Raw genomic sequence first — 10658 nt, forward strand, 5'->3', positions numbered from 1 at the left:
CCCACCACGGGGGTGTGCCCAGCGGACACGGGGCCGTGGTCAACTCTAAGATTCGCAGAATCTAAGGAAATCTTGATAGCACAGATACGCTTCTGCACACGGGGTCGTGCCCAGCGGACACGGGGGCGTGGTCAACTAATGTAGACAAACTGCAATTAATGAAGAAAGAGAAGGAGGATGGACACGGGGCCGTGCCCAATGGACACGGGGCCGTGCCCGAGCTGCTGTTCAAGCTATAAATAGGGGTGCTTGGCTCATTTGCAAACCATCCCTTGGTACACCACCTCTCTCACACTTCACCCACACTCCACCACCACCACCACAACACCATCATCATCCATCCTAGAGTGTGTGAGTAGTCTCGGGATCCAAGATTGATCGTAAGAGTTCTTGACAATCAAAGGCCATGTTTGCCTAAGTCTCTTACGTCACTTGGTGAAGACAAGCATTTAGTGTAATACTTTTTATTTTTAATCTTTTCGCACTTTTTATTTGGTTATGTATTAATGACTTTAATAACTAGTTTTATATGTTGAAGGTGATTCTTCCTTATCATTTGTCCGTTGTGTCTTGGCATTATTTTACTGTCTATATAAAATAAAAGATTTTCACCATTCATATCTCCACGGTCTATATGGAGATATGTTGGTTACCTGGTCGGGGGTTAAGGGAATGGTTTGGTAAGAGTCTTGCCATTATTCAGTGTATAGATCCTGCAAGGACCTGGGTCAAATTTAGTAGGACCTCCTTCAATATCCAATGGTATTGGATGGCGGGGGTCCAAACTCTTTGATCCCCTCATATGTAAACTACTATTAAAACTTTAACCCGGCTACTTAGACATGTATCCCTGCTGACTCAGACTACTTAGCCGAGGGTAACGTCACCTTCAAAAGAGGAGCCTACCACATTATGCATTAATAACTTAATTAATTATCTTTCAATAATCCGACCCTTTAGGATTGTATCCTTGCTGACTCAAACTACTGGGTTGAGGGTAACGTCACCTTCAAAAGAGGGGCCTACTACAATAACTAAGATAATCTCTTAAAAAATGCAAAAGTGCGGAAATAATCAAAGGTTACACTAAAGGCGAGTCGGATCCAAGTGATTCATCTTGTCTATCTGTTTTTATTTATTTTATTTTTATTTTCAGCATTTTAGTTTTTATTTTCTAGTTTAAAACCTTTTTTCCTAAATTTTTTATTTGATTAGATGTTGAGGATAAACCGGTATTAAAAGTTCTTGTGACCTTGGACCACCTCGGTATCTTACCAACACTATACTACGCTCATGATGGGTGCCTTTGCCCATATGTGTGTTTGGTGTTAGTAAATATCGTGTTTTATAAATTTAAAACTTGACTAAAGTGGTTAAAAAGGGCTAAAAATATACATTAAAAACTATATAACACTTCACGCACATCAGACATCTACGCTAGGGACTATCCGAGTAACTAAGTAAACCACAGGGAGCACCGGTGTAATTTCCAAAAGTTGAGAACTATAGGTGTTACTTTACAAAACCATAAGGACTATTCAGACATTTTACACTAAAAATAATAATGTATAAACTGAAAAACTGTACATCAGACTCACTATCCAAATGATGTGTACATGTCACATTACAAGACAGATATAATATAGATTGCTATCGTGTATGACCTTAATTAAGCATTTTTTATTGTCAACTTACACGTACACATCCACCTATCTTGTTCTAGTTGAGACATCACATACAATTAAGTTCATTTGTAAGTTACTTGAAAAAATATGTATTGCAGTTCTAGAAACTTTCTAATAAATAAACTTATCTATGTAAATTAAAAGTTATTACAAAATGGTGATAAGACAAAAAAGAAACCAACTATAGGATAACCCAAGGGCTTGTGGGTTTTTTTCTATCAATTGGGACCCTCCTTTCACCACCCTAGCTCGTGTGGATGATCTACAGTTCATAACTAGATGCTTACCTAGCTAACACTTAGATTCGACCCTATCCAAACTCTTTGGTTCATCCCTACCGTTCCCTACTTGTCCAAGTGTTGCTGAGCAATTATCGGATGTCAAACGGGTCTCCATAGAAGGTAATTTAACGTGTGCAGTTTCCTTTCTTTTGCAATCATTTCGCTATAGCATTCTTTGTTATAGCTAATTGTCCACTTTTTCCAAGTGTGATTTGTGATTTTGTATGTTATGTGAATGACTTCCTTTACTTTAATTTGTATATGTATGTAAGTTATCAATTAAAAGTTTTAATAAATCTAATACTAATAAAAGAATACCCTTAATGCCACATGGCATTCTCTTATAATAAAATATCACCAAAATGCCATGTGGCAATTTATCATATTACCTCAACCATAATAAATAATAAGTAAATTAATATAAAGACTACTAAATGATTGAATTTAATATATATATATATATACATATTAAAATAATCTTATATTCATGATTATATTTCTTCAATATTTGTAATTCTTAATAATTAACATTAGTTATTTACTTATCGATATTTTAATATAATATCTCTATTTTAAAAAATAAAAACATACTCTTTATACACATATTAAAATAATCTTATATTCAAGATTATATCTCTTCAATATTCTTAATTCTTAATAATTAATATTAGTTATCTACTTACATCTAATACTAATAAAAGAATAATTTTAATGCCACATGACATTTTCTCCTCTAACATCCTTCTAACTAATGCCACATGGCATTTTCATCTTTAATTCATTTTTATAATATATAATAATTAATATCTAATTCTAATTTATGATAATTCATTAATAATATATAATAATTAATATCTATTTCTAATTTATGATTAAAAAAAAACACATAAGTGATCTATAGTATTTAAAACTATGATTTTAGTACTTCTTAAAATAAAATAGTTTAAATTACAAGAGAAAAAAAAATAAAAATTGTTATCCATATATGAGATTATCTATAAAATCAATATATGAATTTTTCTAACATATAAATAAAAGCTAAAAAAAAGAGTAACTAACCAGAGGACTATCTCGCAACAAGACTAAAATTTTATTGAACTCGGTTTTAAAATGGTAGACAGGGAGAACTTAACGTTTTGAAGTTTTATAGATGAGATAATATTAAGATTTGTAGCTATATTGATTTATGATGTGTTTTCAATTTAATAGAGCTAAGAAATATATTAATTTCATTTTATACCCATTTGTGACATAGTCAGTTAACCTTTAATAATGAAAAGATTTATTCATCATATATAAACATTTAACTTATATCATAACTTTACAAATACTATTTATTAATTAAATTCACATAACAATTATTAGTAAGAAAAACAAATCTAATTTATGTCATACCAAAAAAAAAATTGGTTTTTTACCAATAAAGAGAAAAAGAACAACTTTAATAATGAATTTTGTAAACAGAATTGAGGTCTTAGAGATTTGTTCTAAATAAAAGTTATATTTAAAAGATACACAATGATAAAAATTTATTATTATCTATACATTGTTATATGTAACATAAAACATAATTTCATTAATAAATAAATTTTTTTATTACATGTTTTTAAGTATTCAACTTTTGTAATACACGACTATTGTATTACTAATTAAGACGGGTCGGTTTTTGTGATAAAATCAAGTTACTTGTATGAACCATTATATGGTAATGGAAATTCGTATATATAAAGTTTCGTTACTAATTAACATAGGCCGTTAATAATATAAAGTTTTTTTTAAAGATTATATAACTATATCATTTATATTGTACAAACTCGTGTAATACGCGGGTCTATAAACTAGTTACGTAATAAATCAAATTTTAACAGAAAGCCCTAGAGTGCAAATGACAAGAATGAGTCTGACTTTTTTATAGGTTGACCTCACCTGGTTGTTGACATTATACATTAAGACGGAAGACGTGGCAAACTATTATACTGTATTTCTTTAAAAAATGCAAAAGAAGATTTTGAGGTATTCTTCATCACAGATGATATTATAAAAAAAGAGATAAACTCCTCGTCAATATAGAAGTATCAAAGTGTAACTTTGTAAGAAAGAATGTTCATTCCTTCTCAGATCATCTTCAGTTTCACGAGTAAAAAATATCATTTTATCATGGTTCCTTCTCTAAAAGGAATTTTGCGTACACTATTGGTGTTTAAGGTTTTCAATTGGATTAAATAGTATACTTGATAATTCTTCTTATATGCTTTAAGGATTTTGGTTCATGAGACATATTTCACTTGTTTAATATAATTAAGAGAATCTTAATATGTATTGCCCTCTAAGATCACCCGTAGTGGTTTAGTGAATAATGCCCCTATCCTTGGGCGTTTTTCGCCATGTAGCAGTCTAGTCAGCAAGGGGGTATTATTGGGCGTTTTTACAAAAGTGGCGTAGTGGAATAACGCCCCAACCAATCATTACACAATCATCATTTTTTTTTATTTAAAAACTACTAATATTTCATGTATTTGTCTGATTGTTTATTTGAAAATGGTTTAGGCGTGATTTAAACAACGCTGGGAGAATTTTTTTGAAAAAAAAAAAAAAGCTGAAAAACGCCTAGGGGTTGGGGGACGGGCGATATTGGGCGTGTTTGGTGGGAAATTTTGAAAAAACCACGCCATTACAGGTGGTCTAAAAATATTTGAGAGATCATTTCAAATTAATCATCTTTCGTAATATGGACTTCGAGTCTAAACACTTCTCACGCTTCCGAGTGGGTTTAGTTACTTGTCTTTCTCACTCAATACTACTCGCATAACATGTTTCATAACCATCACGAATGTCTTCCGAGTAAAATTTTATATATTCTTTATTCAGTCGATGCGACCATTTCTTAGCTTTTTTTTTTCCTTTCAAGCTTTGGGCATCACTAAATTATAGTAATAAAAATTTTTATATACTAATAATTGGAAAAATAAATACGAATCCAAGGATGATAACAAACAATTTCACAGCATATTATCAAATATTAGTTATCAAAGAGTTTGTATTCTAGCCACATCAAGATGGGCTTTTTTATTCTTTTTTTTTTTTTCCAAAATTGCGTAGCTGAAAAAAATCTTTACCAAAACGGATTATTTGAAAGTTATTTACCAAAACGAAGGAAAACCTATTTACTTTATTTCCTTTAAAAATAAAAATAAGAGAACTAATCCTTCGAGTTTCACGTGGCATGCGATTATTTTTAAAAGAAAATAAGAGTAAATAATTTTTCACCCATATCTATCACGATGTTATATGTGAACAAACAATCAATTTACACCCCAAAATCCTTGAGTTTGTTGAAAAAATCGGTTGATGAAGAATGTGTGTTCAAAAGAAAACGATGAAGATGACAACGATGGTAGGTGAAAAGTGGGTGTTAAAATCGGACTTAAGGTGAAAACGTGACCAGATTTGCGAAGAGAGACGGTAAATCCCAAATTCTTTTGGCAAATAACTTTCAAATAACTCATTTTGATAAATATTTTTCTTAAAAAAGAAAAAAAAAAAAAAAAAAAAAAAAACTCTATCGAGGTGTGTACTTTAGCCCTTTTTAAAAAGTTAAAAAAAATAATAATTCATAAATATTTACTATTGATGATAACACCATACTAAGAACCAAATCCACATCTATATTCTATATCTATAATAAAGCAAACCATTGGGACACATGTCACCCTATGGTTGAAGCCAAATAAGCATCCACCTAAGCATACATGTGACATATCTCATTGGGAGGACATGTGGCATAGCTCATAGGGCAGGATTCGAGAAGGCTTCTCATGTACGCTTTCTCTCTCATCTGTCATCATTCATTGTTCCTCAATCAAACACACTCACAATCGGTTATCCGATCAATCTATCAGCCATGGCTGACGAAATCGACAAACTCATCGGAGTTTTGTTCGACGATAAACCTACATCTTCATCATCGATCGACATCAGACTCCGCTCCGAGAAATTAGGGCTCGAAAAGTTGTATTTGATCCTCAAACAACGTTAATGCTGATAGTGATGGAAAATTAAGGCTTCAACGCTGGGAACCGGCTCAGATTCAAGTCATTGTTTCTGTTGCGTATGCGATTGTTTGTTCAAATCGATCTGTTTCTCGTAGGTTTGTTATTAGGTTTTTGCTATTTGTGTTTTGATTTTGGTTTTTAAGTTGTTTAAGTGAAATACGTGTGTGTACTTTTTTGTTCGTTCTATATTGTCGATTTCATTTGATTATTGTTGTTGTGTTCGTTCTAACCACAATGGAGAAACTCTCATACGCAGCTGTAGGTTAAGCCAGATTTTACAAAAGAAATCAATAGTTAGAGATATGGAGATTTTGGTCAGTTTCATCATTTGCTTTGTTCCATTATTGTTTTGAGGTAAGCCCGAATATTAGCAATTCTCTGCGTTTTTCAGATCGATTCATATGTTAATGGTTTCTTATTCTGTTTGGATCCGTATCAACATTTATCACCTTCTTCGTTATGATTTCAACCTAAACTCCATGTACCCATCTTTGATTTCGGTAGATTTCAGTGAATCGGTTAGACTTTTTTTTTTCCTATTCCGATTTTGGTTAATGATTCAATTTTATTTAGGGTTTATAATCCTAGGTGATAGTGCAGGTTTTTTTTATGTTTCCATTTTGTTTGTAATGTGCAGGGTTTCTTGATTAAAGGCATCTTTTTTCATTCCAGATCTGTTTGAGGGTTTCTTGATTAAAGGCATCTTTTTCATTCCAGATCTGTTTGAGATGGTTTACCTTTGGAATTAATTGTTTTCGAACTAATATACACCTGTTTTTTATTTTTATTTTTGTGATATTGTGTTATAAGTTGACTTAACAATTGTATGCAGACAGGTTCAGGCAAGACCTACACCATGGGCACTAACCCAAAAGAACCTTCCCATAGAGGACTTATTTTTCAAATTATGAACACAATATTTAGCAAGATCGAGGCATCGAAACATCAGTCTGAATTCCAATTGCACGTTTCCTTCATTGAGGTTACTTTCTTAATTTCTTTGTTCTTATAATGACCAGTAAATACCTAGACATTTTTATATATCTAAGTGGTGTTATATTCTTACGACCGAAGTTGTTGTTGGGGTTTTATCTTTACAATTGGTTTTAATTAGAGGGTTTGAATTTTAAGATTCTAAAAGAAGAAGTGAGGGACTTGCTGGATTCAGTCATTATCGAAAGACTAGAAACCAGTGACAGAAATCTCGAGAATGCAATTCCCGAAAAGCATCCGTTACAAATTCGCAAAGCACTAGACGAAGCTGAAAACTCAGGATCAAATGAAGTTAGTGTTAGCACACAGAAAGATATGGCAGCTTGCCTTGAACAAGGATGTTCGAATCGCTCCATAGCATCAACAGATATGAACAATCAATCAAGGTGACCATTATCTTAACAAAATAGTAGACATTCATATGATCTCGACAATAGCACTGGATTAAATGTCATGTTTGTAACAGTCGTTCTCACGCAATCTTCACCGTACATTTAGAGCAGAAGGATAAAAACACAGGTGAAACCGATTCAATCGAACTTATGGGCAAGGAATACCGATGTGCAAAGTTACATTTGGTAGACCTTGCTGGATCCGAGAGAGCTAAGAGATCAGGTTCAGAAGGGGTTCGTTTGAAAGAAGGTTAGTGCACGTGTTATCAATAACGTACCATCAAGTTTCGGCTAATCAGGTTGGGCTTCTCATTAATAACTATAGCAGTTTCATTGTTTGCTTGACATTTGAGATCCGAAGTGAAATAATTGTTGGCATATCCAGTATTGCAAAAGTAATCCCAGATTATGCTCAACTTTATCATAATAATAAGTTTCAACAACTAATGAAATTAAAATATATTTGGTCGCCGTTGACCAGCAACTGAAATCTCTATATAAAGAAGTGTTATTGTTGTTAAAGCGGCTAGGAGGAACGAGGCAGCGGAATGACTAAGAGAAATGGAGCATGGTGCGGCGGAGGTGCTGCCGGCCAAACCCTATGAGGAACATTTCTGTCAGTCCCTTCGCAACGGCCTCATCCTCTACAATGTTCTCAACAAATTCAACCCCGGTGCTATTCCATGAGGTCCTTTTTCTCCCCTTATTATTCCTCACACTTACTTACATATGAAAATCTAACTGATGATTTTGTTAAGGTGGTCGAAATTCTAATTATTGAGACCGAGGGGGCGGCACAAACAGCAATTCAGTATTTTGAAAACATGCGTACTTTTTTGGTTGCTGTTGCTCGAATGAAGCTTCTTACGTTCGAGGTTTCTGATCTTGAAAAGGTAGGTGGGTCTGTCTGTCTGTCTGTCCTATTTCTTTTGACAACATCTGCGTTAGAGATTGTTAGAAGGTTCTCTTCAGCGCACTGCCCGTTTGAGTGTGGTTGTTTGAATTTGGGCCAACATGATTCGGTGATTGCAAATAAACTAGATTGTATGAAATAATAAATCTTGTAAAATCCTGCAAAAAAACTATGTTTTTGATTCTATAATTTTTTTTTGAGAAGCTGACATGTCATCATATTTCTTGATGCATGCAGATAAAGAGGTGGAACATGTCATACTTGCTTAGTGCGTATGGCATCCATCTACACCATACTGTGAATATTCAATTTTTTTACAGCTCACTTGAACCATTTGTTGGAGTACTACATGCAACAAAATTCGTGCTTGCTGAAAGCTTCCATGGTTGTAGGTACGTGTTCGCTTATGCGTTTACTATATTGAGGTTTGACCATGAAAACATCATGTGTTGACTTCTGGCTCACAAAACATTTCTACAATATTTGTCAGGTTTTCAGCTTGGGTACACTGTGATATTTGGGTCATAAGCATCATTTTTCTTTGTCCGCACTGGTTCGTGATCATTCTCTTATTTTTCTTTATCTTATTCATAAGTTTTTCCACTACGCAAAGCATGTTTACTATGTCTCATGTGAAATTTGAATTTATTCCCATTAAAGCGAACATGAATTCGTTCAGTTAAAAATAGTTAGGTTTGAACATGTGCCTTTGACCCATAACCAATTTTTTGCTCATGGGCTACAAATTGTTTGTTTTATTCGGTTAACTTTTTGGCTATATTAGTTAAAATATTTGAACATCTGTTAATCAAATGGGTCGGTTATTTTGGTTTCAGCTCACATGTAATTTTCTTATTAATTGCAGGACACATAGCAGCACCACTTGTGTCTACTATTAAAGGATGGTGTTGACCTGAACCATTGTGTAACAGCTGCTGCTGCTGAGTTTAAATGTCATGATGAATTTAATTACTTTAGCGCTACTGGTAACTGTTAGGTCTGGTTTACAACATAAAAAGTCCTATGGAAAGTCAAGGTATAAAAAGTCCATACTTGACATATTGTCAAAATTGTCAAAATTTGGTCAATTATGCTCAGATGGCTAAAGATTGGATGCTGGTCAACAGTCGTCAAAATTCAGAAAGTCAAAATTGATTATAATCAAAGATGGTCAACTGTACAAACTGTTTCAGAAGTTGAAAATTCGAAAAATGTCAAGTTCAAGCAGTTATTAACAACTAAAGTCAGGGATTTGAAGTCAAGGCTCTCAAAAGTCCAAATGGGTTAATTTGGATCGAACAAAAGTGGGAAGATTTGTTAAAGGTGGATTGGAAGATGAAGATTTATAGTATTCAGGTTTGTGTGTATTTCATTGTCTTGTATTGTTTTCAAGTATTATGATTAACATTTGAGATCCGGTGCTTACTAAGTAAGTGCTTAAGCTATCATCTTAGTGCTCATATCATATGTTGATCGTTAAATGTTGGCCGCATAATCTTGCTCAGGCGTGGAACCGGGACTGATTAGGCTGAAAAGTGAGGACCAAGGACCAGACCATATGAGGATGGATTAGTCCAGTCTTTCGCGGGTTGGCTCGGCCGGTTTTGTCAAGATGGTCGGGTCAGATCGGAAATTGTTCGGCTGTAGAATGCATGGGTATGAATAGGAGGTTTTGAATGGTAACGAGTAAAACAACAAATGTAGTCTACAAGGAAGTTTTTTCCGGCATTTGAATAGTTTTCTGTATTTTTCTTCCAATGTATGTATTTGTATTGTGTGTTACTTTTGTTAATCTGATATTTAATTGCTTTACCTAGTTATTATTAACTAGAATTTAAACATAACCATATAAAAAATAATACATCTTAATTAGACGTGCAAGCTTTAAACATACTTAACTTAATGAAGCATGTATTTCAAAATAAAAAGCTTACCTGGTACATAGTTAACAATTAAGATTTAGAAACATTTACAAGTTAGCTTTTCTTAAGATCGTGGGCATAAACTCATTTACTTAAAGAAATTGTATATAATTTCTTTCTTTTTTCCATACTCTATATTATATTACTTCATATTCTTTGTTGGAATGAAGTTAGATGCTTTTCATACTTATGAAATTCATTTTATATTCTTTTAGTTTTATTTAAAATTAAAAAAACAAAACGCTAGAAAATACAAAATACTAACGAGAGACCAGATACTCAAATCGTTAGTTGAGTATCACGTGTACGTTTAAGGTATACGTATGACACCTCTAGCCTTCTAAAGTGGCACGGCGCTAGTCAGTGTCTGATCTAACAGAAAAGTCTCAACTGAATTAGAAAATTATTAGCGAGTTAATG

General features: G+C 33.2%; 1 long non-coding RNA gene across 2 annotated transcripts; it reads left to right on the forward strand.

Annotated features, from left to right (window-relative positions):
- Window positions 1-6270: 6270 nt before the first annotated feature.
- On the forward strand, window positions 6271-10154 carry LOC110879055. 2 transcript variants are annotated; one of them, XR_002558435.2, is made up of 10 exons: window positions 6271-6372; window positions 6523-7000; window positions 7150-7397; window positions 7478-7702; window positions 7927-8091; window positions 8162-8296; window positions 8554-8708; window positions 8807-8869; window positions 9182-9672; window positions 9822-10154. It is a non-coding gene; the product is annotated as an uncharacterized LOC110879055 (long non-coding RNA). The 2 variants fall into 2 exon arrangements; XR_004867550.1 differs by having other exon boundaries at window positions 7478-7653.
- The last annotated feature ends 504 nt before the right edge of the window (window positions 10155-10658 follow it).

The sequence above is a fragment of the Helianthus annuus genome, chromosome 9, assembly GCF_002127325.2.
Source record: "Helianthus annuus cultivar XRQ/B chromosome 9, HanXRQr2.0-SUNRISE, whole genome shotgun sequence".
Taxonomy (NCBI): Eukaryota; Viridiplantae; Streptophyta; class Magnoliopsida; order Asterales; family Asteraceae; genus Helianthus; species Helianthus annuus.